Here is a 27,197-nt window from a genome sequence, read left to right as displayed (position 1 = left end):
GATCATTTAAGATGTCCTGGCTCTACAACTGCTTTTAACTCTGGTTCTGTGACAGTCTAACTTCTGTAAACCCCACTTGTTCATTTTTAAGTGGAGATTGCTCCCTTTACTCTACTGAGTAAACTCTCTTGTTAGACCCTATAGACCTGACTTGTCTGACCTGTGGGTCACAGAAGTCTCCAATTGATTCCAGGAGCACGCTGGCCCTCTGACACACTGAGCATCCATGATACCCAATTATCCAGAAAAGAGGGGTAAACTGGATTTGGGAAGGGGAAGGGTCTCCAGTGCTGATACTTTGGTAAAATCCCTTTTGCTCTTGTTTTAGATTGGTTAGTGTTCATTTGCCTCCCTCAGCACAATTAATGTTACTGACTGCTGTGGGTCAAACATGAGTGGGTACTTGAAGCAACATGCACTGGTTTTCTTTGCTGTGGTGGAGATTACAACAGGGCTGGCTCTGGACGCACAGGTTGAGTCTACGCTCCAGGGTCTCCTAATTCTCCCTTCCATGTGCATGCAGCCTCCTCTCCACTGGCTACTCTGCCGTGAGCTTAGCCATTGCCAGGCAGCATTGTGTCAAGATGCCAAATCCTGTTGTTACTATTTTTGACAGCAGCTGTAACTTACCACCCAACCTTGGAATTGGAGGTCCAGGAAGGCCCATGTCCTCAGACACATCTGGTGCTGTTGCTAAAACCAGCTCTGTTTTGTCTGTATTGACAGCATACTGAAAATATCCAAGCTTCTCTGAAACAGAAAATCTGACAAGTAAAAATACCTCTGTAATGGTATTGAGTAAAGGAGTTGAGGTAATGGGTTTATTCATTGTAAAAGCAGCTGGTTTTCCTTGCGAATGTTTGTTTGGTTTAAAACAAGGGAAGATCCGAGTTGCCAAAGGAACGAATGGAATACACTGTAGTTTCTTTTCTTTGAGCTTTTTGGGCTTCTAATGGAAGTACAGGATCCTGCCAAAAAGCCCTGAGCCCCTTTGTCTGGATAATTTATTAGATAAGGTTTAAAATTCTAGGATACGATCTTTTCTTTATCACATGCCTCACTTTGTGAGTGAATCATCACTCACACCCACCTTCCCAACATGAATTCTACGACGGGGAAGAAAAACCCAGCTCAGCTTATTCTGGTGGAATACTGTGTTATGTTAAATATTTTCTTCTTACCTGGTGGGATCAGAATATATTTTAAGTTCACTTGATTTTTGCTGAGCCACAAAATATTCTTGGTGAGAGGGGTGTTGACACTTACCTATGCTATAAGATGAAGGGAGTATCGTTTGTGCGGTAGGAAGGAGAAAAGAGAATATCAATTTGGCTTTTTATTACAAAACTAGTGGGAAATGAGGTCTTTGGTGACTTTTGTCTTTACTTGCCAAGTTTGTATATATGCCACAAAACACAAAACTATTTACCGTGAAAATGCACAACACGGTTTAAGCTCCAAAGAAGGGTATGCAGATTTAATCAGCCTTCTGGGCTGGTAGTAATATCATCATTGGTGTTTTGTATTTGGCAACGGGTGTTCTGAGGAAGAAGGTAAAGAGGGATACAGTGACCCCGAGGACGAGGAGGACCTCAAAAACCCGGGAGTAGTGTGGATCCCACGGGACGGAGGGTTCGTGATCACGGAAAGCCTCTCCAAACACAACACAACTTCATTTTTGATCTACGTTTTTCATATTTCCCAGAACCGTGGGCTGTTTACAGAGTCAGGAGAATTTTTGCTTTGACATGAAGTAATCTTGTCCTTTGGGAGCCCCCGAAAGTTAGCCAAGGTTTAAAAGAGTTCCAGAAACCACTTTTCAGCCCACTGTGAATTTGTGGGCTTTACTGTGGTGGGTGCTTGTGTTGGAGGAGCTAAACAACACTGCCAGCATTTTTAAAGCTTTTTTTTCTTCTTATAAAAATCTGTTGTGCTGTGAAAAATCATAAAACTACTTCAAAATGTTCTTCACTGTCGTCGAAATCAGCTTGGCTCAAGATACTATAACATCTAAAGTTAATTATACATCAGTAGTTTATTTTAACATTATCTGGGGCTACAGGAAATAAATGAGAACAAAAATGGAAATAATTCGATAAAGCAGATTGTTTTTATTAAATATATTCATGTCTATTCCAATTATTTAAGCCCACATAGCACAGCAATTTCTGAGTGCCCCACAGCTAAAGCTGCAGGAACTGAGCACATCTATTACTAGTTCTGCATCCGCAGTAGGCTCCAGAGCCTGTACAAGGCTCTAGAAGGTTCCAGAAAGTTCCAGCTCTCAGATGAAGGGGTCATATTAGACAGAAAGGTAGATCTGGTCCTGCCAGGGTGTTAGGGGCATGGTTATCCTTTCCCTGAGATGGAAACTAGTAACAGTTCTCACATGATGATACACCAGGCTCAGGGAACAGGGCAGCCAAAGCCACACCCGGACACCCGCAGGGGTCCTGGAGAGACTCCCGGACTGGCGATCTCAGGGAACAAACCCCGCTTCCTGACAGGAGCACTGTGAGTGGCAGAGCCCGTGGGAGGCTAAATGTGACCCTGTGAGGAGCGACTGAGTTACAGATGTCCTCTGTGCTGGGTGGAAGATAACCGGGAAGGAGCTGGACACCTACCCAGCCCCGGGGTCGTCTCCTCCTAGGTCTCTCCTGGCACGTCCTTAACACAGAGTGGTGCCTGGGAGGTTCCCAGCACAATGCTGGTGCTGGGCACACAGGGGCCAAGGAGACAGGCCAACCCTCCCCTCAGCACTCAGGGTCTGCGGGGAGACCGACTGGAAACAGCTCCTCCCCAGGCCTGGGTGCTGCCCAGAGAGCCCGGGCCCCAGGGTCCTCTCCCCCGAGGCTTTAAGATCCCAGTTTCTACATTTCCCTCTTTATTCCAGAATGTGTCATTTTCCCAGTGTGATTCCCTTTTCTCTCTTTCAGTTGCAGAGCCACACAAGGGTATGCAGTATTTCACTCTGATAGGGAAGAAAAAGTGTTTTCACAAATTGAAGTGTGTTGTGGTGGTGTGGGCACCCGCATGGTGAAATGGCAGAGGCATCCCTTGTGAGTGGTTTCTGTCCCTGGGAAGGTTTTGGAGGGCACAGATTCCTTTGGTATAGTTGGAACCTAATGTGGAGACTGCTGATGGCAGGCATTTCCTAAACATGTGTGGAAGGAAGGAAGGAAAGAAGGACAGAAGGAAGGAAGGGAGGGAGGGAGGAAGGGAGGGGAAGGAAGGAAGGAGGGAGGGAGGGAGAAAGGGAAAGAGGGAAGGAAGGAAGGAGGAGGAGGGAGGAAGGAAGGAAAGAAGCGGGGAAGGAAGGAAGGAGGGAGGGAGGGAGAAAGGGAAAGAGGGAAGGAAGGAAGGAGGAGGAGGGAGGAAGGAAGGAAAGAAGCAAGGAAGGAAGGAGACAGAGGGAGGGGAGGGGAGAGAAGAGAGTCAGAGACACAGAGAGAGGAGGGGGAGGAGGGCTGAAGAACACAGGCGTTCAGACCTCTTCAGGCCTTGGTCAGTCTGAACATTCATCCACAATCTCATGGTCACCTCCTCCCCGACCTTCCTTCTTCCCACTTGTCTGGACATGCAAAAGTCTCCTAGCCGAGGCAGTTAAGAGAGGAGAAGTCATCATTCATGTGCTGCCAACACCTTTGAGTTAGACACGGCCGAGCTTTCTATAGGTCTGCCTCTTCCAGCGGACACCAGCTCTCCCCACCGGCAGGCAGCAGGGCCCTCCCACTCTTGGGCTCCACCTCCTCACTGTCCCCAAGGCAAATGGAAAGCCAGGTGTGTGTATGAATTCCAGCAAGGCAAAAGAAGCAAGAAAGAGAGCAACTGAGTTGTGGAGATTAAAAATAGGATAAACAGGAACTGAGAAGTCTGGGTTTCTATTTTTCTGGTTCACTTTGTTTTCATGCTTCCCTCAGTGAACTCTTGTAATTGTAGTCTCTCCCAATTAAGCAGTCATTTGTAGCTCAGGATAAGAAAATAAAGAAAATAAGACTCCTGAGTTCCCTACATGTAGAATTCCCCACCCCTCATCCTCAGAATGCATTCATTCTCAGCACACATGAAAACAATTGTCTATAGGAAAAGAAGAATCAACTTTAGGCTTTGCCCAGAAATGCCAGCACAGTTCCTTCCATGGTGGTCGATGACCTCAAATTGGAAATGTGATAAATATAAGAATATCTATACCACATAAAAAACCACACTTTGATTTTGCCCTATTCAGGGCAAGCTCTGATGTAAGAGGATGTCGGATGAACACGGATGCCCACGTGGCTACCCTAGGCCAGGGTTAAATCTCCTGGTGCTGAAAGCCTCTGTGCTACAGGGGAAAAGGTGTGTAGGCCGTGTGTGTGTGTGTGTGTGTGTGTGTGTGTGTGTGTGTGTGTGTGTGTGTGTGTGTGTGTGTGTCTCCAGGAGATCAGCAGCCAGAGCTTCATTTATCACGGCTTTGCTTCCTAAAATGTAACTAGAGGCACAGAGAGCGCTTTATAAATCAAAAGGCCCCTAGCTTCCACTAGCCTGAAACAGTAGAGACGGTGGGAGCTGCCTGTGTTGAGTCTGAATGAAACACCCACTCAGCCCAGCTGCAAGCTATCTAAAGCAAATATCCCGACAATGGCCTCTTGCCCAGAAACGGCCTCAGCAGCCTGCCTCCCTGGACAGGAAGGAAGGCGCTCTGGAACAGAACCACTGCCCACGTGGTGGTGGGGGTGTGGGGAGCTCTCTCCTGGTCCCATCTCGCATTTGCCCCAAATCAAAGTAGAGGCTGCTAAACGGCTGATAGAGAAAGATGGACCGTCTAACTGCTAGTCAATGTTTATTGTATTCTTAGAAGCAGCGACTCTTCTCAACTTCCTGTGATCAAAAACGCTTGTTAATCGTTCTTATTAAAAGCCAGATCTCCCAACGTACAACTTTGTTGCACATGGACTGAATTAAACGCAGGAGATTGTTTTCATCTCTAGAATTCAGCGAATGCCAAAACAAATGTACATGAAATTGCCGGCCCTTTTTTTTTTTCTTTCTTTCTTTCGTTATCTCTTTTCCCTTATTTCCCCCTACAGGAGGCAGCGAAACCTAGTAAAGAAAAAGAGGAAACTGGAACCTGAAGCTCAAAATTACGGGCAGGGAACTCGGATTCTGTCTGGGTGGAAGTGTTAGGTCACAATAGGATCCACTCAACCGTCATGTTGCTTTTACTTTTCTCTCCTGCTGGTTTTCCGGGGGTACAGGTTTACAGTATGTGTCAGTGACTGAGACAAGCCCTTCCAGAGTGGCCGTTTTCTTGCTAATGTTAAATTATTTTTGATGCATTTTCTCTAGATTCCCCAGTTCTTGCAGGAAAACATTCAGAATGTGTTTTGATAAAATAGTAGCTCAGAAAAGCTCGTGCATCTTAGAAGCTTGCCATTTAAAATACAGATGTCCAGTTAAATTGAAATTTCGGAGAAGCAACTAATTTTGTTTAATGTTCAGGTAAACAATGAATGATAAAATATTACATGGAGTACATGTATGCTAAAAATGTATTCATGTTTATCTAAAATTTATATTTAACTGGGTATCCTGTAGTTTTAAAATCTGATGACCCAAAACAAGTCAGCTCATTTGACCACATGTCCGCTGCACATATAGAGAGTTGAACACGTTCTAGGTAGTAATTATTCCCTGATACAATCATTTCGTCTTTATACCGCTACTCAATACCAGTACCCAGAAATGGTTGAGTCACCTAATGTAATTTTGCCAATCTGTTATCAGGTCATAGAAGACCGTCATTGGTAAGCTGCATAGAGAATCTAGGAATTGTTCTAACCGTGGTTCCTGAGAAGCTCAAGCCCTCTAGACTTTACTTTTCCACTCCTCTAACTTGGCTGGAAAGGCTGTAGCCACTTTCTGACTTTCTAGTCAGAGAGCCTTGAATATGAAGAAGGGTGGCCACGTTTCCATCTGCGAGGCTGACAGTCAAGGGCAGGAGTGTCTACCGTTTGCACAGTAGTCTGATGAAGGATTTCTCCCCAGTTGATTCCAAATTCATAATTTTCTGGAGTATAAGGGACTGAACAGTATGGAGGTAGTCTAAGACATAAGACCTTCCTTTCAAAACTCAACTGCCAAAGTCAATGGAGCTTGCTACCACTTTAAGAACATTCCCAGGTCCAGCACACACGATCTAAAATTAAACTTAATTATCATCACTTGGAGATGCTCTATTAGAGGAAAGTCTGTGAGTCAATATGAAACGTCCTGCTGATCATCATCTGCAAAGTGGCCGAGCCAAGAACTGCTGGGACGCTCTGGCCACATATGGAACAGGACACAATATACATGATCTGATACTCTCATCTTAGACATACATTTTCTTAAACATCGAAAACAACAGAACGATTCTCCTGAGTGACTGTTGGATATACCTTTTTGTATTTTAAAAATGTGCTTGCTCCACTCACAGGGACCCTGCTGCCTGATCACTCAAATCACCTCATGGGAAACTCTGAGAAATGCTTTATTTAGAAGCAGTTCGGACTGTGAGTCATGCAACATTTTGCTGTGTTTTTCTTCTTCAGTTCTCCTGCTCCCATAAACATTTATAGGAAGACAGGATATTTCACTGCGTTTCAAGAGTCCATCTGCCACAGATGCTTGTTCCCCACCTGAAGTCATCAACTTTCAGGAAAGAAAATATCTGGTTTTCTTTCAAATGCTGATAAAGAAAAAAAAAATTGGCAAGGAAAAAAGATGACCCTTGAGTAGAATTACCTCTTCCCTGAGTGTTTCTCACGATTCTCTGTAAAGCATTGGTAGTTTAATGCTGGAATCCACCCTGTGGTCAGAGGCACAGTTTTATAAGATTAATAGTATTCTAAAGGAACACAACAACAAAAGATTAATAGTATTCTAAGGCAAAGAAGTCACAAAGGACTTTGTCCCCTTCATGAAGCAGTGGAAAAAATTATTCCTTTTCTTTTCGAGGGGAGGGTGTCTGTGGGGAGTGGGGAGTGGCAGGCAGTGTCAAAAGCTTACTTTGACTTCCTGATCACATTTTCCTTCAAAATTTTTCACATTTCATTTAAGCCTGCAAGTATCCACTTACTGAAAATGACCTTCTTCGGATCTAAGAATTCTGATATAATTTAGTTGATTCCTTCTTGATTCTAGGGTAAGTTTATGGGCTTTCTTGACTTTGGATTAAAAGGCAAATTTCCTTTGAGATACAGAAGATCTCTCCCTTTATGCCAACATCAATCCTCTTTCAGTAGCAGTTTCCCAATATTTTCTTGCTCTAAAAAAAACAAACAACAACAACAAAAACTTCTTTATTTTTGTTTTTCGCGAACACATAGTTATCTACTTTCTTTTTGGATACTTTTCCTTGTATGTTTTTATTACCCTTTGCCTTCAGTACGTTAGAAGGAGGTTGCCAAATTTCCCCTGAATATTAGCTTAGTCACTAAGAGTACTGGATTTAAGAGGTTGCTTTTCTCTACTAAGCAATACAAAGTAGATGTTCTTGATTATGTTTCTTTTTAGTGGTAGAAAACAGTTCATAGTCATCACTGAACATCATTCACTGGGCCTGGAACCTGAGTCTGAAGGGTTGAGGAAGGCAGTGTCATGCAGTCTTGGGGAACAGAGGCTCTCTGGAGCCAAGACACCTGAGTTCAAACCCCAGTTCTGTCACTTGCTAGCTGTGTGAGCTTCAAAAATTGAACTAACTACTTGAAGCCTTGGTTTTTCCCTCTGTAAAATGGAGAAAAAAGTGGTACCTACCTCACTGGGTTGTGAGGATCAAAAAAGTTGGTATTTGTATTTATAACAGTACCTGGTACATGGTAAGTGCTATGAAAATATTGCTATTATTGCTATTGAAAGATTGGGCCTATGGAGACACACTTAGGAAGCTAGACATAGAAATTTTGCACATCATTAATAATGAATGAATGAATGAATAGTATTAAAATGTATTTGTTCAATAAATATTTAGGGAGCAATTACTCTGTACTGAACACTGTGCTAGGTGCAAGACACAAAAACTCAAAGCTATAGAATGTACTGTAAGGGAGCTTAGGCTCTGGGGAGAAAGCTATGGGCATTGTGGGCAGACCAAGGCTGTGGTGTCAGATAACTTTCAGCTCAAGCCCAGCCCCATTAGTGGAAAGGGATTGGGTAAGTGAGTTTTCTCACTTGTGAAACGGGGATAATTCTACCTTATTAGGTTGTTTCAAAAAGTAATGGAGAATACAGAACATGTACACATGTATTTTAAAGATGTACTTACCCCAGTAAAAACTCAGTGAATAAGATGTGTTATATGTTACGTATGGACATGTCTATGTCTGCATATAGGTATTTAGAGAGGGAAAGAGAAGAACTATGATATGAGTTGATAGTCACTCTAGCAGGTTTGTTCCAGGCAAAGTCAAAGCCCACAGGGAGGGTCCTGAGCCTGCCTAGAGAATCCCAGGAAGAGAAGAGGGGCAGAGACAAAAAAGACAACTAAGAGTCCACCTTTGCAGAGAACAGGCAACCTGGGGCCAATCAACCATGCGTGCAGAGACCTGGAGGCTGAAGGACTGGTAGGTCTGAGACAGCTAAGAGTTCAATATTGTGAAACAGAATATGCAAGGCAGAGAGGCGGTAAAAAAAGATGTTGCACAAACAAGCAGGGACTAACTCACATCTTTGTCAGAATGTCACTTTCTTACTGATTTCTTCCCTGACTACCCTATTTAAAATGAACCCCTCCTCCAGCATTCCCTAGAATCCTGCCCTGCTTTTTCTTTGTCACTTTGTACACAAGTCATCTTCTAAAAATAAGTATAAATATACATGTATGTATACAAATGTACATATACATGTGTGTGCATGTCATACAAACACACACACATGTATGAATTATTTTGTTTATTATCTGTCTCCTCTCAGTAGAATGGAAGCTCTACCAGAACAGGGATTCTGTTCACTGCTATTTCCTTAGCACCTAAATCAATGCCTGGCACACAGTAAGTGCTCAATAAAAACAGGTTGAACTGAATAAATGACTGCATAGCCTCCTCCGGCAGGCAAGAAAGGTGAGCTCATTCTTTGGTCAGAAGAAACTTGAAAAATCCTAAGCAAGGGAAGATGTGATCATACTTTCCTGTTCTAGAGGCATTGTTCACGGTGGACTGTCATGGAGTCCTTTCAATGATTTGAGCTAGCTGCATGAGGGCCAGACCCAGAGAGTGAGAGAACTGGGAACAGCTGGCAGAACTGGATGGCAGATTGGAGGGGACATAGGGAGAGTGGGCAGGTAGGATTCCCTCAGGTGTCTGGCTTGAGCAAACAAGTGTTATTCATGGAGAAAGGATAGGAACATGCGTCAATGAAGCCAAGAAAACTTTTAAAAACTAATGCTTTTATTCCAAGGAGGGTGAAAGATATCATAGATGCTCAATAGCTAATGACTGATTGATTGAAAATGTAAGGAAAGAAATGGTCTGGTAGAATCCTCTTAATTATTAAATCTATAGCTTTCTGAATTACCTGTGGCCTAAGAAAGGTAATGAGACCTGGGAAATGTCTTATGTAAAAGAAATGGGAAGGATTCACTGAAAAAAAAATCTGTGAAGAGCAAATAACTTTTTGAAAGACAGCATTTCACTTCACATTATTGTTATTTGCTTTAACGGGGAATCCTGTGCAAGCACAAAACTTGTCTTCTCAGCTTTGAGTACTGCATTCTGTCCCTGTGGACTGGCATCCACAGGAGAAGCTAAAGAACCTGTAAAGGGCTGGGTATGGTGGTTCAAATCTGTAATCCCAGCCCTTGGGGAGGCTGAGGCAGGAGGATCACTTAAACCCAGAAGTTTGAGATGAATCTGGGCAACATAGTTAGACCCCACCTCTACAAAAAATATTAAAAATGTTAGAAGGCATGGTGGTGCACAGCTGTAGTCCCAGCTACTCAGAAGCTGAGGCAAAAGGATTGCTTGAGCCCTGGAGGTCAGTGCTGCAGTGAGCTATGATCGTGGCACTGCACTCCAATCTGGGCAACACGGTGAGACCCCATATCTGCAAAAAATTTAAAAAATTATTTTGGCATAGTGGCATGCACCTATAGTCCCAGCTACTCAGAAGGTTGAGCCAGGATGATTGCTTGAACCTCGGAAGTTGAGGCTGCAGTAAGCTTTGATTTCATCACTGCACTCCAGCCTGGGTGACAGAATGTGCCCAGAAGTAAAACTCAGTGAATTTCCATCAGAATTCCTGGAACTCCCTTAGGGGCAGATGTGGCATTGAGGAGTCACCAAACCTGCATTACTACCCAGCTACAATAAATTTGCTGAGCAGCTTTCATAAGTAAACCCATGGACAAGCTATCATCTCCCTGACCTGGTTTGTGTGAAATTGCTGATTAGGTTGCTGAGTTGCTTCCAGTTTTTGAAGAGGGGTGGTGTCCCTCAAAGTCATGCATTTGGTGTGGCTGGATGAAGAAGCGTCCTCCCAAACACTGAGATCCAATAGCCCTAGACAATGGCAGGCCTGGCAGCCCGCCCTGGACTGGACTGGCAAATGCTGATGGGACGAGCCTTGCATGTGGCATTATCGGTGGATGAGCCTTCTCAGAGCCTGTTGTTTGGAGCAAAAGAGAGTATGGACATTTCAGCCTTTACTGTAACATGAGAATAAGAACACCCATTGTGCACTGCATTTATGAATTAAATGTCATAAGACCATCTAGTGCTTAGCACAATACTGAATAGGAGGATGCAGTCAATGATTGTTAGTTTCACAGTCCTTGGGGTGTTCGACCCTCCCTCTTCACATCAGGGATGCTGAAATTTGTACATGTGCTAGAAGAGATATGTAGGAATAAGTTCTTAAGTGAAGAAAGTAGAAAAAATGGGAAAGTACCATGCTGAGCATGAAGGTCACTGAGTTTCATGAAATGACTTGGTCAATTTTCTACATTTAGGTCTTTAGCTGAAATGTACAAACAACTGTAAACCAATTCAACATTTGTATGATACGTGTGTGTGTGTGTGTGTGTGTGTGTGTGTGTGTATTCTATGACTGTTGATATTTTGAAAAAAGTGTTTTGTTGTGGGTGATTCTTTTTCTTTAAGCTGTGCTTTTAGAAGTTTACTATGTTCTTAAATATATCTTTTACGTGTAAGTGAAATCTTTGTTTCCTAAAAAAAAAAAAAACACACATCCTTGATTTTGCAATGGAAATCAGTGAAGCAACTGGCTATCAGAAATTCACTTTATAGTATTTGAGAAGCTCCAAATTTAGTGGGAAGTACCACTAAACCAAACATATCAATATCTAGTGTCACTTTCACTTTTCTCTCAAGGCAACTTTGGCAAGACTCAATATTTTGAAACAACCCATACATATGAATCCCCATTTGTAGTTTGTTTGTTTTTTTAAACTATCTTATTTTGAGTTAATTAATTTACCCCTTCCAAAGCGTATCTTCCCTCCCATCAGTTTCTCCGGGTTGTTTTCTTCTATGTTATTTTTCCTTTGTATTATAATTTGCCTTGTATAAGTCAATTCAACATCACACATCAAACACTAGCTATGTGTTTGTGTACTATGTGTTGTCACATCACGTAAATTTAGAATCCGCTGGGATCAGAACAACATTTTATTCCTTTCTTTTCTTCCTTCCTCCAATTCCCAAAGTAGAGAATTCAGAAGAGTGGTGCTTGCCAGCAATTTTTGATGAGAGATCAAGCTGTTGGGGAATGTTCTTCTCCTCTTATTTCATTCCATTTGAATCTATGACTGTTGAAGTTTTCCACGTTCTTATACTGACTCAACAAATGTCCCCAGGGGTATTTCCATCTTCTAAGCATTAGTTCACTTTCTTTGCTTATTCACTCCCAGTTGCTTCATGAACTGAGCCAGGATATCAGTAATTAATGACTCAGTACTATTTCAGGAATCCCCTGCATTTTCCATATGCTGACTCACCTACAGTTTTCTATGTTCACCTGTTGGGAGCATGGCTGTGGCATAGGACATGTGGCTTTGGATGGCCAGAAGGCCCTGAAAACTTATATGCAATTGCAAAACTGCAATCCGAACAAAGCCCTTTTACCTGTTTTTCTTTGGCACTTTTCTTCCCTTGAGCAAGTTCCTTGAGAATAGAGATGGATTTGTCTTAGTCATCTTTGAATCAGCAATGGCTACCTTAGTACTTAGGGTTGCAATAAAATATCTGTACTCAATAACTATTCATTGAATGATGGAGTAATGTAATCTTGAGGAGTCTCAAAGACAGTTAATTTATGTTTGGTGAATTGTAATGGTTGTAAACGTGGAAGAACCATTTTAAGAAGATAAAGGCTTAGGCCAATATCCAGGAATAACTTAAATGCCTAAAGTCTTGGAGTTACTTAGAAAGAATGGTATGATGAGAAAACCATAAAAGGACCAAAAAAGAGTCAAAGCAGTTGAATGAAACCTGCCAAAGGTTTTATTACCATGCAGCCTTATTGGTGTTGATTCTCTTAAGCTGGTCTTTCCTGCAAAACACATCCCTTGTTTTTGTCTGTCTTTAGCACTAAACCCAACTGTTTTGTTCATACTAACCCCTTTCTTCAAATATATGACATGAATTACACGAAGTAAGTATGCACGATGTGTTAGGGATCCCCACAACCATTCTCAGATTCAATGACTCACTAGAAAGACTTACAGGACTCAGCATATGGTCATATTCACAGCTACAGTGTATTATAATGAAAAGATACCAAAGGAGATGATCAAAGTGAAAAGGCACATGAGTTCAAGTCCAGAGGAAACAAGAAACCAGCTTCTATGAGTCCTCTCTCCCAGCGCAGTCGTGCAGGACATGCTTAATTCCTTTAGCATTGAATTGTGACACATGTTGTCTACCAGGGAAGCTTGTTAGAGATTCAGTATCCAGAGTTTTTATTTGGGGCTAATCACATAGGCATTCTTCCCCTAACACACACCAACATTCCAGACTCTCCAAGAAAAGCAGGTGTTCAGCATAAGTCACATTGTGTTTATAAACACTTTAGGTATGGTAAACCAACTTTATCAATTAGTTAAAGCTTATCAGTTAATTAAGCCACTCTCTAGTGGTGGAAACACTACTGAAATCCAAATTTTCAGATGTCAACCAGGAACCAACCTTGCAAGTAGGTGTTCATCAGGCTAGCAGTCTCAGGACTGCTATATTTACTGTACAGTGTACACCAAGCTCATCATCTTTCCCTATCTTGGAATATTCCACGCTCTCAATCCCAGCTCTGTGCTTTGCTGATTTTATCATTCAAACTTGAACACAAACAGTGTCTCCTAAAGAAGCCCTAGCTGGCCGTACTACTGAATGTAGCTCCTATACCAAGTCACTCTCTACCATTGTCCAGCCCCTTTTGAATTTCATCTGTATGTTCCATTGTTGGAAGGGATATTTGTTTTGTTACTTTCTCTACGCTCTGGACCCAGAAGAGTATCTGACCCGTACACCGGAGTTCAATAAATATTTCTAAAATTAATTGAATGACTTAGCCCTGTCAGAAGTCCTTTTGTTCATTTATGTGCAGACTTTTATGTTGTCAGGATACTTGGCACCCTGGAATGTGATCTCTGCTAAGTTGGACTTCTCGTATCTTGTTTTCTGCTGTATCTCTAGCAGCTGGAAGAGTGCTGAGCACATAGAAAGCTCTCCTCGAATACTTACAGAGGCTGCATAATTTATAAGGAAAAGAGGTTTATTTGTTTTACAGTTCTGCAGGCTGTACAAGAAGCATGACACCAACATCTACTTCTGATAAGAGCTTCAGGAATCTTCCACTCACTGGGGAAGGTGAAGAGGAGCAGGCTTGTGCAAGTCACATGGTGAGAGAAGAAGCAAGAGAGAGGGGAGGGAGGTGCTAAGGTCTTTTAACAACAGGCTAGGGGGTGAACTCTTGAGGGAACAAATAGAGTGAACACTCACTCACTACTGCAAGGACAGCACCAAGCCATTCATGAGGGACCCACCTCCATAACCCAAACACCTCCTACTAGACCCCACATCTAACAACAGGGATCAAATTTCAACATGAGGCTTGGAGGGGACAGATATCCAAATTATGCAAGCCAGTTATTATTCCGTACATTCTGATCTGTTTGTGGGAGAGATGGAACTGTATTTCTTCATAATTTCCTTCCAAAAGTATTGATAGAATACAGACTTTGTTTAGTCCATGTACCACAGTAGTCACTGGAGATTCATAGGTGACTGAACAAGTTCATTACTGGATTTAAGTTGTCCATAGATGAGTAGGGTTAGACAAACTCATGTGAATCATTGTAAAGCAAGTGCAATGACTAGAGAGATAGATGATAGATTAGATAGAGGTATATAGATATACATAAATACATATAAGTGCATATACATATATATATGTATATTACACAAAAATGCATGCATTATAAAGTAAATGAAATAACAGGTGCAGGTATAAGGTTTTATTCATATAGAAGGGAGAGGGCTTAGGCTAGCCTAAGGTGTCATAAGAGGAATCAGAAAGAGATAGTCCCTGAGCTGAATCACAGACCCTTCGAGGAGAACTGTGACAAAGTGGGTTTGGAAGCCTTCCAGGCAGGGCATCCTTGAGAACTTTAGGAGTTCCATATTGACAGCGTGCATGAGTCAGGAGGAGTGAGAGTATTTCCTGGGGAGGTGACCAAAGTTCTTGCTAAGGCACTTGGGCTTTGCTTTGGAGGTGATAGCAGCCACTGAAGGGTTCATTCAAGGGACGTGCCATGTTTTGGTTTGATTTGGTACCAGATAATTCTGGTGACTCCAGGGAATGGCTTTCAGGAGAACACTGTTGATGGTGGAAAGAATGATTAGAGGTTCTTGCACTTAATCAAGGCAAGAAATGACTAGGGGCCTGCAGAAACCAGAGTAGAAATGCATGAGAGGTGGAGAGGAGGTGGAGATAGGAAAAATCAAGAAATAACTTGGAATAAAGTAAAAAGAAGTTGTAGTGTGACTGGTTAAGGGCAAAGGCACAATGATGCCTGCAAGTTCCATTTCTCTAAATTATATGAGTGCATTGATAGGGAACAGATAGGAAGATAGAAATTTGTAGGAAAGATTTTGAGTTCTGTGTAGTACAGAGAAAGTATGAAATACCTGTGGGTTGTATGGTGTGCAATAAACAGCTGGATATGTGCATCTGAAGCGTGCTGTGGTGGAGGCCAGCATGAAAGTTGTCCACATTGGAATCTATGCCCTATACCAGGCATTGGAAAGCATGGGCGTGGACAGCATCACCCAGGAAATAACCAGGTGGGGTGAGAAGATAGCAAGCTGAGGATAGACTTCTGAGCAAAAACATTTCACTGATGAGCAGGAGAAAATGTGTCTGAAAAAGAGCTAGGAAGGGTGAAAGGAGAGCCATGAGAGTGCAAAATCACAGAAGCAAAAAAGGTAAAAAGCTTCATGAGAATAAACTTTCAAGATCTCTTCAAAATTTGGCTGGAAAAGTCCAAGCTCTTTAGTTTGCCATACCGGGACTTCCATCTGGCTTGGGGCGTGTCTGTCCAGTCTCTTTTCAAAAGAGGCTAGGACACCAAGAGACATGGAAATTAAAAAATGAACTTTTCATTAGAATCTTCAGTAAAAATATTATTGATTTCCTACTGAGAAAACTATTATAATTGAGTATTATGATGAAAGTCAGATTGCAAAGGACCAAGGAAGAAATGAGAAAAAAGTAAAGTGCATATAGGAAATATATATTGCTGTTTTGAAGACCTGTAGATAAGATGGTGATATGGTTTGACTCTGCGTCCCCACCCAAATCCTATCTTGAATTCTTATCCCCAGGTATCAATTGAAGGAGCTAGCATGAGGTGATTGGATCATGGGGGCAATTTTCCCCATGCTGTTCTCACGGTAGTCAGTGAGTTCTCATGAGATCTGATGGTTGAAAAGTGGTATGTCACCTTTCGCACACACACTCTCTCTCTCTCTGTCTCTGTCTCTCTCTCTCTCCTGCTGCCATGTAAGATGTGCCTTCCTTCCTCTTTGCCTTCCGCTATGATTGTAAGTTTCCTGAGGCCTCCCCAGCCATGTGGAACTGTGAGTCAATTAAACCTATTTTCTTTAGAAATTACCCAATCTCAGGTATTTCTTTATAGCAGTGTGAAAATGGACTAATACAGATGGGAATATGTAGAACAAGTTGGTGGTTAGTTCACCAAAACTAACCACCTGGAAAGTTCAATGCAGGAAGGAATGTTTAAATTGGGAAAACCTGGATGTATTAGTAGTCCGAAGTGCAGGTTCTAGCTGAGATTGGAATATTGGAGAGATTGAAGATATGGGACAGAGTAGGGATGATGAATGAAAAAGACTTGAGAAGGAAAGAGATGCAAAGGCATAACTTGGAGACTTCAACAAAAAAAAGAGATGCCTTATGGACTGAAATGGGAATTACAGATGTTCAGGATTTATACATATATTAAAATAGATAACACTTGCAACGAAGTTGGGGAAGACACTGTCTGTTTACTTTAATATTTTATTAAAGTGGCAAGTTTGTCTGCCAAAATTAATGAGCTTGTATGAGATAGAGTTCTTGAGAAGACTGATGGAGGTTTTTCATAGACATTGAAGGGTATTGGAAAATGAGTCCCTGAATAGGAAGTAAATAAATTTATGGGAGATATTGGGAACCTATCTGATATATCAAATAATATATTTTTTCTAACAGTATCCAACCACTTTGTTATAGGAACTAAGAATGTGGCTTGAAACATTGATCCAATTTTGTAGTTTTGTTGAGGGGGTGTTACAGAATGATGGAGGGCAAGGAAATTGAGGGTCCTCGTTATTTTAATGATGGGATCCAGGGGAGGAAAAGAGGCCAGGAGAGGCTGATTCTGAAAGAACATTAGGTACCAAGGGACCTGGTAAATCTAAAAACCACATAGTTTTAGGAGTAACAGTAAAACCCAATGAATGAAAATTTTTTTATCAGAAAGTGGAACATTTGTATTTGAGAATTCAAGGATGGAAAAATTCCAGGATTTAACCTTAAGAGGAAGTTCCTGAAATGGAGCAGAGATGAAGGCCACTGGAGATGTGGAAGTCAAAGGAAGACATTAGAGGGGTCATCCATCTGAACTCCAAAGTCACTGGAGATTATGGTGGCTCAGTGGAATTTGGGTGGAGAGAAAACTTTGTCTCAGAGGCTAGATTTTTTGATAAATGTATAGGATTGGCTTGGAAGACAGCAGACAATTGAAACAAGTGGAAAAGATGATATGTAGAGAATTAACCTCAGTGGAGCAATGATATTTAGAGGGCATAGAGGATAATGATTTGGAAGCCTGTATGGGAAGTGAGGAGAGTACTTAATCCCACCTCAGGTGCCTAAGACCTAGAAAAATGATCTGAAGGGGCTTCAGGGAGGAGGTATAACACTCAAAGAGAAAACAAACCACTCAACCAAACTGAAGTCGTATTTTACCCCTAAAATCCTTATCATTGGCTTCATCATCAGATGTGTTAACAGTCTACAGGTATCTTGCCCTCTCCTTAGCAGGTTTAGTAATTACAACAGACACTTTTTAAAAACAATGGATATATTTGTATTTAAGCCAAAGTGATCTAGGCAAGCTCACATTTATTTATGTTTATAAAATAAATTATGATATTCCATTAAGTAATTTTCTGCCAATTATTTTCAAGAAAGGATTTAAAACTGCTTTTTGGTACAAACGTATTTCATAAAATTTTTCTTGAAGTTAAGAATATCTGGTTGTCATTGTTTTGAGATGAGCTGTTTGGGGTGTAGGAAACTTTACTATGGGGAAAAATGCAGATACTATAAGTAGCATAAAGTCTGCTATTGACAATAGCACATTAATAAATATTACTATCTGGTTGTCATAAGATTAATGAGTGATTATTTAGGGTTGAATACATATTAAAACCATTGGGCCACAAGGTGTAGCCTATTAAAATAGTGCAGGTGTGAAACTGCAGTATAATCCAGGAGCTGATAAAATATGGAAATATTTGTCTATCATTTAAAAACTATTATTCCATATTCATAATTTTAAATTCTTATGTTTTTTGCAGAAGTCAGCAATTTGGCAGATCCTATGTGAGAGAACTAAACAGTTTCATAAGCTATCCAGGTGTCTCTCTCAGAATTACTCCTCAAAATGTTTTTTAAAGACATTATTCTGGAAAAGCATTGATTATGTAAGAAATGTACTGACTGACAGATATTTTACTCCTGCTTACATTATGATCTTTGTTGAACATATGAAGGCTTTTAGGAACTATTTCAATTTCTCTGAAAACATAGTATCATGTAGTTGTAAGTGGTAATAAAAATAATGATAGAAGCTAAAAACAAGCATGTCTTATGTCCTTGGCATAATATCAAGTGGATTTATTTGCATTATTTTATTTAATTCTCACATCCCCCAAAAATCAAAAAACCTAAAGCAAATGCTTTTATTCTTTCCATTTTAAGGATGAAGAAATTGAAGCTCAGAGGTAAGTGAGTAGAGGGTCAATTTGATGGCTTGTTGATGTCATCAAAAATCTGTGCTGTGTCTCTTGTTCTGCACAGAATCCTCAGGTCACAAGATAGAATTAATCGTTACGGAGGTCACTTGTAGGCACAGCAACAGCTGGCCGGAGAAGGGAGACACGTCCTTCCAGGCAGAGCTTTGTAATTAGAGAAGAAAACGTTTTCCAAAGTGCTCGAGATGACTGCCTTCAGGTCCCAGTCCACAGCCAATACTCATAGCCCAGCTGCATGGGGGCTGATACATCTACTGTCTGATATTTTGGGACGCTGGTGGAGGGGAGCTTTCTGAGCAAGGAGATATGTGGAGGGAGAAAAGCGTTGAGTGTAGACAACCCACATGACTTACCACCCTACTAACTCCTTCATGCTTGTACAGTTTAACTAATAGAAATCAAAATTTCATGAGTACTTATGTTTCCTGAACGACAATATGTAAGGCAAATAGAGCAAACACTGTGCTCTAATTTAAATGAATTATACCCAGACAGATATATTTATTTATTTGACTCTAAATAAGCAATGCTAAAGAATTTTAATTGAGAGATTGATTAAATGAAAAAGTACCCCTAGATAGAACAAAGCCAAATATGTCTCATATTTGTCAAAACTAATTGGCATTAAGATATTTACCTGTCTGGTGAAATTGTGTTTGGACTTGGGTGTCTTTTAATCTAATTTCTATCTTCCCTTACCTTCCTGTGGGCCAGAAGTCCCATGGTTGTCTGGCAGAAGTTTAACTGGACAAAGATAACTACATCAGCAATGTTGTTGAGCTCTCCCAAATCAAATGAATTGGAAGACTCCCCAGTGATGCTGAAAACTCAGCATAGAATGTCTTTATGTGAACCAGAACTTCATTTGACCTTTGCTAGCTTGAGATCAGTAGCAGCAGCCAGGAGACAATGACTCATTTCTGAATCAACCAGGATAATTTTCACACCTGTCTTAAAAAGCTTTGCCCCAGGAGTCCAGAGTCCCAGGGAAAAGACACTGTGTCTATTTCTAAAAGCCCTTCAAAGGAAACAGGGGCCACACTTACAGCCTAAGGGGCATTCGTTCTATTGAAAGAATGGGGTTACAGCATTGTGCCAGACCCCATGGCTACCATGGTTGGCAAAAATATATTAACATATCCAAACACCAAAATCACCTCCAAGTAGTAGACAGGGCTATGCTGAAACCAAAGTTTAAAAAGGAAATTTGGGCAGTGTACTGTGACTCGCACCTATAATTACAGCTACTTGGGAGGCTGAGGCACGAGTTGCAACGAGCTGAGATCGTGCCACTGCACTTCAGCCTGGGTGATGGAATGAGACTCTGTCTCAAAAAAAAAAAAAATTGCTCCAAGTATAATTTGAAACACTAAGTCTATCTATCTACCTATCTACCCATCTGTCATCTATGTTTCTATGAATATAACTACGTACTATCTGTATATATCTGCACTTTCCTATAATACAGATATATCATGATGGCTGTTTTAGAAAGGGTATTGTGTTTTTGAAATATTTTATACCTAAAAATATCTTTTAAACGTTTAGGGTGTGTATGAACACACAGACAGGTTATTATTTACATCCTCGTAATGCCGATTTGTCTTCCAGAAACTGTGAACAGCAATTCATTTTAAAGTTACTTTGGTATTTGGAGATGAACAGCTTGGTTATTCTTTGTTCCCTATCAAGCATCTGTCAAACTCAAGGATGAAACAGAGTGTTTTGTGTGTTTGTGAGCAGTTCTCCTGAAGTCACATGATTTTTTTCTTTTGGTAGCCCTTTCTGTATTAGTAAATATGTAAATGTATCCCCCACATGGAGCTTTCAACTGTGAAATTAACCTATCCCCAAGGCTTCTTTGAGTAAGACCAGGTGGTTCATACTATTTCCCTTCTAACTACAGCAAGAATCCCCTAGGGAAGAAGAGAGGAAGTGAGATTTTTGACATTTGTGCCGTGAAAAAGTGTCAATAGGTAATCTGAAAATGTCCAGAGGCATTCTACCAAAAGCCATTGAAAATGATCTAATAAGTACTAACTTTTTAACTGTTAATTTGTGTAATACAACACTCATCTCTCTTTCTTGCTTAAAACAGAAAGCTCCCCCGCTCCCTTCTCGCATTTAAACTACAGTTATCAAAGGTTTAACGATTTCACCATTGGACATAGTTCAAACAGTACAGGCAGGAAAGAATGTTCAGCTGTCAGGGAACCAGTGCAGCCAGGGTGCTCCAGACAAATCGCTGTACATCATCAGCTGGTTTTAATTAACAGCAGACTCTGTGCTGATTTTTCTTACCCCCCAACCTTTCTTTGGTGAGTTTACACAAAGTGATTTGTAGTGTTCTGTCTTATATGGTATCTACTCCATTGGAAACAGAGGATGTTCGTGAAAATAACTCGGGCCAAAGTTTAAAGCAGATTGGAGTATCTAAAGGATAGCTTGAGATTTTTTTTTGTTTGTGTGTGTGTGTGTGTGTGTGTGTGTGTGTGTGTGTGTTTTATAGTTCACATCTTTTTTTTTTTTAACAGTTTACAGTTTTAAAAATATTTCTTTTTTTCTCTTTTTTTTCTTTTTTTATTATACTTTAAGTTCTAGGGTACATGTGCACAACGTGCAGGTTTGTTACGTATGTATACACGTGCCATGTTGGTGTGCTGCACCCATTAACTCGTCATTTACATTAGGTATATCTCCTAATGCTAGGATAGCTTGAGATTTTTATCTCGGCCCTCGAGGAAGAATGAGTTAAGTTTATTCATTTTCCCTTCTAAAGGGCTGAGTCTTTTGCAAAGTAGGGTTACATGGTTATTATTATGCTAGATTGTTATTAATGCTGATCTAATATTAAGGACATTTTATCTTGTAGTCAATGAAAAAATACTTTATGCTGCAAAGAGCTACAGTCAATAGATATCTTTAGAGCTTTATTTAATCAAAGTTTCGTTAGTGAGTAAAGACATTTTTCAGCAAGTAAAGACTTCCCTCAATGAGTAAACCCTTTTGTAGTCATCAAACAATAAAAATATAATTACTGGAAGACACCTTAGAGATATGCAGTCTGACCCTTTGATTATGCAGATGAGAAGATATTGCTCTCCTGAAGAATGAATGAATGAAACTAAATACCCAGGGTTAGAGTTTTCCCTGAGGCCATGGGGCTTGGTACTCAGAGTGTGGCAGGCTGCATGCATATGACTGACTCCTTGGAAAAGGGGGGCTCAAAATGATTTAAAAACATTTAACATACTAACACAAAAGATTATGTTAAATACTAACACTTCTCTTTTACATGAAAACTGACAAACGTAACACTCCATTTGACTAATTGGCCATAGTGACCAATTAGCTGATTGGTAAAAGCAGAATTAGAACCCAGTATCCCCTAGTTGCCTTGAATAACATCAATCTTTTAATTTAATGTACTTCATTCAGAAATTAAATATTGTTCTTCACACAGTGGTTATTTTCCTCCATAGGCCTAGCCATTTTCTGGCCATGGAAGCACAGTGCAGCATAGTGGCCATGGTCTTGGACTCAAGCCGATCTACCGGGGTCCCAGTCTTCCACCTATCATTTACTCACTGGGGAAACTCAAATGAGTCCTCTAGCTTTCTCTGCCTTGGCTTTCCCATCTGAAAAGTGGGGGTAAAACTGTTACTTCCTTTCTGAAGTGGTTGTATTAACTATTAATATGTGTAAAGCTTAGCACTGTGCCTGGTACACAGTTCTATAGACACGCTGGCTTAGTAATGTGGATCTTCACCCTTCCTGATCCGACTTCCAACAACACGACGTCAAAAACTCAAGGCGTCCTCTGTGGGCCTTTATTACTCTGTAAATTATCTTGGATCCAACACTCTTTGCTCTGGTTTTGATGTCTTTTGAGAAAGAGGAGGCTTGTAAATAGTCTTTCAATTTCAGTAAAACTCACTGGCATTTTTAATTGAAATCGTCAAGAGCAATGACATGCATACTACAAAGTGTCACTTGATGCCACCTTCAGGAGTACAACAGGGGCTGAATAGGTCACTGCCTTGCTGCAAGGAGACATTTGAGATGTCCTCATGTGACTCTGACTCCACATTGAGGTTACTCAAGATCACCAATTTATGAAGTTATAGAGAGACGAACCCAAACTCACCTTCTAGTTTTAGTAAATCCCCACTGTGTCAGAATAGTTGTAAATGGCATATTCTGATTAATCACATAATTGGCAGAGGGGTTACACATATGTCATACCCAGTGCATCAAGCTTTGATGAATTACCAGAGGTTGGCAAATGGTGACTTGGGGAACAAATCTGGCCCATATCTTTTTTTTTATATGGTATCATGGGATAAGCATAGTTTTTCCTTTATTAAAGCATTGTAGGGCCTGGCGCAGCGGCTCACGCCTGTAATTCCAGCACTTTGGGAGGCTGAGGCAGGCAGATTAAGTGAGGTCAGGAGTTCGAGACCAGCCTGGCCAACATGGTGAAACCCTGTCTCTCCTCAAATATAAAAATTAGCCGGGAGTGGTAGTGGTGCCTGTAATCCCAGCTACTCAAGAGGCTAAGGCAGGAGAATCACTTGAACCTGGGAAGTGGAGGTTGCAGTGAGTTGAGGGCACACCAGTGCACTCCAGCCTGGGCGACAGAATAAGACTCCATCTCAAAAAGAAAAAAAGCATTGTAAAAATAACAAAGAATATGCAACAGAGCTGCTTTTAGCCACAAAATTTAAAAGATTCACTATTTGGTCCTTTATAGAAAAAATGTGTTGACCCCTGAGTTAGGGTTTAACAAATAAAGGCCACGTGGAGCATAATCTTTGTGATTCCAAAGGCACTTCTGACTCTTAGAATATCCCAGGTTCAAGATTACAAACATCAATTAGGATTGGACTACACAATGGTTAAAAGTAGGAATTTCTGAAATCAGACTGCCTTGGATGAAATCTAGACTCTACCACTTATTAAGTGTGTGATCTTTATCAAGTTACTTAATCTTCCTAAGCCTTGGTTCCCTCACCTGTAAAAAATGAGCATTATAAAAGCCACCTCATCCGGCTGATGTGAGGATCAAAGGAGATAATGCATACAAAGCACTTCGCACATGGGAAGTGTTCATTAAATGTTAGTTGTTGTCATACTTCCCAGAAAATTAGCCTGATTTCTTTGAACTTCCTGGTTATTTACAGGTTGTGTGATTCCAAGTAGACAACACTGTCATCCTGGCCAGAATGACCTGTCCAGTTTCCTGACTCTAAGTGGGATATCTAATTGATGATATGTGCATTACAATGCATCAGATTTAGAAGTTCTATATGTGGCTTTCACCGGTAGCTGGAGCATGAAAAGACTGAGGGAGGAGGTTAATTCCTGGTGTATTCTACACTCACATTTACATGGCCCTGCCATTCACCCATTCTGGTGCTGGTAGCAACATGTGAAGTGTGCACAATTCTGCACCTTCTAGCATCCTTAGAGCCTTTGGTGGCTTCAAAATGGCTGTCTTGCCCCTAAGCATTGGCCTGCAGTCACAAAGGCAGGATGGGTCTAAGTTCACATTGACGGCAACTCCTGGCTAACACTCTCAGCAAAAGGTTGCTCCTTTAATTCAGATGCCGGCATGGAGGAGGTAATGTACAACACATGAGATGAGTGGAAAACGAAACTTCATTTTTATAAGCCTCTCAGATTTGGGGGTATTTATAATATATTACCATAACATAACCCTGCAAAGTCTGATTCTTGCAGTAACCTAACAGGAAAGATCTACTCCTGTAGGGCTTTCTAGTAAACCCAGGTTACTCAGATAAGGAGCATCACCCGTCCCCATTTCTAAATACAAAATTTAGAGAAGGGAGATCTTTGAGATTTGTGATTTAAAGGCACGAAGTCGATTAAGAAAAGGTAAATGACAGGCTGTAAATTGTACTGGGAAGTGTTTCATCCATGTCCGAATGTTCTTACCTGCTTATATCTGTGTTTCTATGAGTCAAAAAAAGTATGAATTTTCCTTTAGGCTTACATGACAAGTATTTCCTTTTAACACTTTGATTAAAAAATATATAGAAATTTTTGGCAGTAAGTAATAGCCTACCAACAAAACAAAGCCCAGGACCAGACAGATTCACAGCCGAATTCTACCAGAGGTACAAAGAGGAGCTGGTGCCATTCCTTCTGAAACTATTCCAAACAATAGAAAAAGAGGGACTCCTCCCTAACTCATTTTATGAGGCCAGGATCATCCTGATTCCAAAACCCGGCAGAGACACAACAACAAAAAATTTCAGGCCAATATCCCTGATGAACATCGATGCAAAAATCCTCAATAAAATACTGGCAAACCGAATCCAGCAGCACGTCAAAAAGCTTATCCACCATGATCAAGTTGGCTTCATCCCTGGGATGCAATGCGGGTTCAACATATGCAAATCAATAAACGTAATCCATCATATAAACAGAACCAATGACAAAAAACACATGATTATCTCAGTAGATGCAGAAAAGGCCTTTGATAAAATTCAACACCCCTTCATGCCAGAAACTCTCAACAAACTAGGTACTGATGGAAAGTATCTCAAAATAACAAGAGCTATGTATGACAGACCCACAGCCAATATCATACCGAATGGGCAAAAGCTGGAAGCATTCCCCTAGAAACTGGCACAAGATAAGGATGCCCTCTCTCACCACTCCTATTCAACATAGTATTGGAATTTCTGGCCAGGGCAATCAGGTAAGAGAAGGAAATAGAGGGTATTCAAATAGGAAGAGAGGAAGGCAAATTGTCTCTGCAGATGACGTGATTGTATATTTAGAAAACCCCATAGTCTCAGCCCCAAATCTCTTTAAGCTGATAAGCAACTTCAGCAATATCTCAGGATACAAAATCAATGTGCAAAAATCACAAGCATTCCTATACACCAATAATAGACAAACAGCCAAATCATGAGTGAACTCACATTCACAATTGCTACAAAACGAATAAAATACATAGGAATACAACTTACAAGGGGTGTGACGGACCTCTTCAAGGGGAACCACAAACCACTGCTCAAGGACATAAGAGAGGACACAAACAAATGAAAAAACATTCCATGCTCATGGATAGGAAGAATGAATATCATGAAAATGGCCATACTGCCCAAAGTAATTTATAGATTTAATGCTATCCCCATCAAGCTACCATTGAATTTCTTCACAGATTTAGAAAAAAACTACTTTAAATTTCATATGGAACCAAAAAGCCCATATAGCCAAGACGATCCTAAGCAAAAAGAACAAAGCTGGAGGCATCATGCTACCTGACTTCAAACTACACTACAAGGCTACAGTAACCAAAAGAGCATGGTACTGGTACCAAAACAGATATAGAGACCAATGGAACAGAGCAGAGACCTCAGAAATAACCCCACACATCTACAAACATCTGATCTTTGACTAACCTGACAAAAACAAGCAATGGGAAAAGGATTCCCTATTTAATAAATGATGCTGGGAAAACTGGCTAGCCATATGCAAAAAATTGAAACTGGTCTCCTTCCTTACACCTTATACAAAAATTAACTCAAGATGGATTAAAGGCTTAAATGTAAGACCTAAAACCATAAAAACCCTAGAAGAAAACCTAGGCAATGTCATTCAGGACGTAGGCATGGGCAAAAGCTTCATGACTAAAACTCCATTAACAATGGCAACAAAAGCCAAAATTGACAAATGGGATCTAATTAAACGAAAGAGCTTCTGCCCAGCAAAAGAAACTATCATCAGAGTGAACAGGCAACCTACAGAATGGGAGAAAATTTTTGCAATCTACTCATCTGACAAAGGGCTAATATCCAGAAACTACAGGGAACTTAAACAAATTTACAATAAAAAAACAACCCCATCAGAGAGCAGGAGAAGGGTATGAACAGACAGTTCTCAAAAGAAGAAATTTATGTGGCCAGAAAACATATTAAAAAAAGCTCATCATCACTGGGCATTAGAGAAATGCAAATCAAAACCACAATGAGATACCATCTCACACCAATTAGAATGGCAATCATTAAAAAGTCAGGAAACAACAGATGCTGGAGAAGATGTAGAGAAATAGGAACACTTTAACACTTGTTGGTGGGAGTGTAAATTAGTTCAACCCTTGTGGAAGACAGTGTGGCTATTCCTCAAGGATCTAAACCAGAAATACCATTTGACCCAGCAGTCCCATTACTGGGTATATACCCAAAGGATTATAAATCATTCTGCTATAAAGACACATGCACATGTATGTTTATGGCAGCACTGTTCACAATAGCAAAGACTTGCAACCAACGCAAATGCCCATCAATGATAGACTGGGAAAAAAAATGTGGTGCATATACACCATAGAATACTATGCAGCCATAAAAAAAGGATGAGTTCATGTCCTTTGCAGGGACATGGATAAAGCTGGAAACCATCATTCTCAGCAAACTAACACAAGAACAGAAAACAAAACACCGCATGTTCTCACTCACAAGTGGGAATTGAACAATGAGAACACATGGACACAGGGAGGGGAGCGTCATACACTGGGGCCTGTCGAGGACTGGGGGGCTAGGGGAGGGATAGCATTAGGAGAAATACCTAAAGTAGATGACAGGTTGATGAGTG

This window comes from Pan paniscus, chromosome 22, assembly GCF_029289425.2.
Source record: "Pan paniscus chromosome 22, NHGRI_mPanPan1-v2.0_pri, whole genome shotgun sequence".
Classification (NCBI taxonomy): domain Eukaryota; kingdom Metazoa; phylum Chordata; class Mammalia; order Primates; family Hominidae; genus Pan; species Pan paniscus.
Note: the sequence above shows the minus strand (reverse complement) of the source record.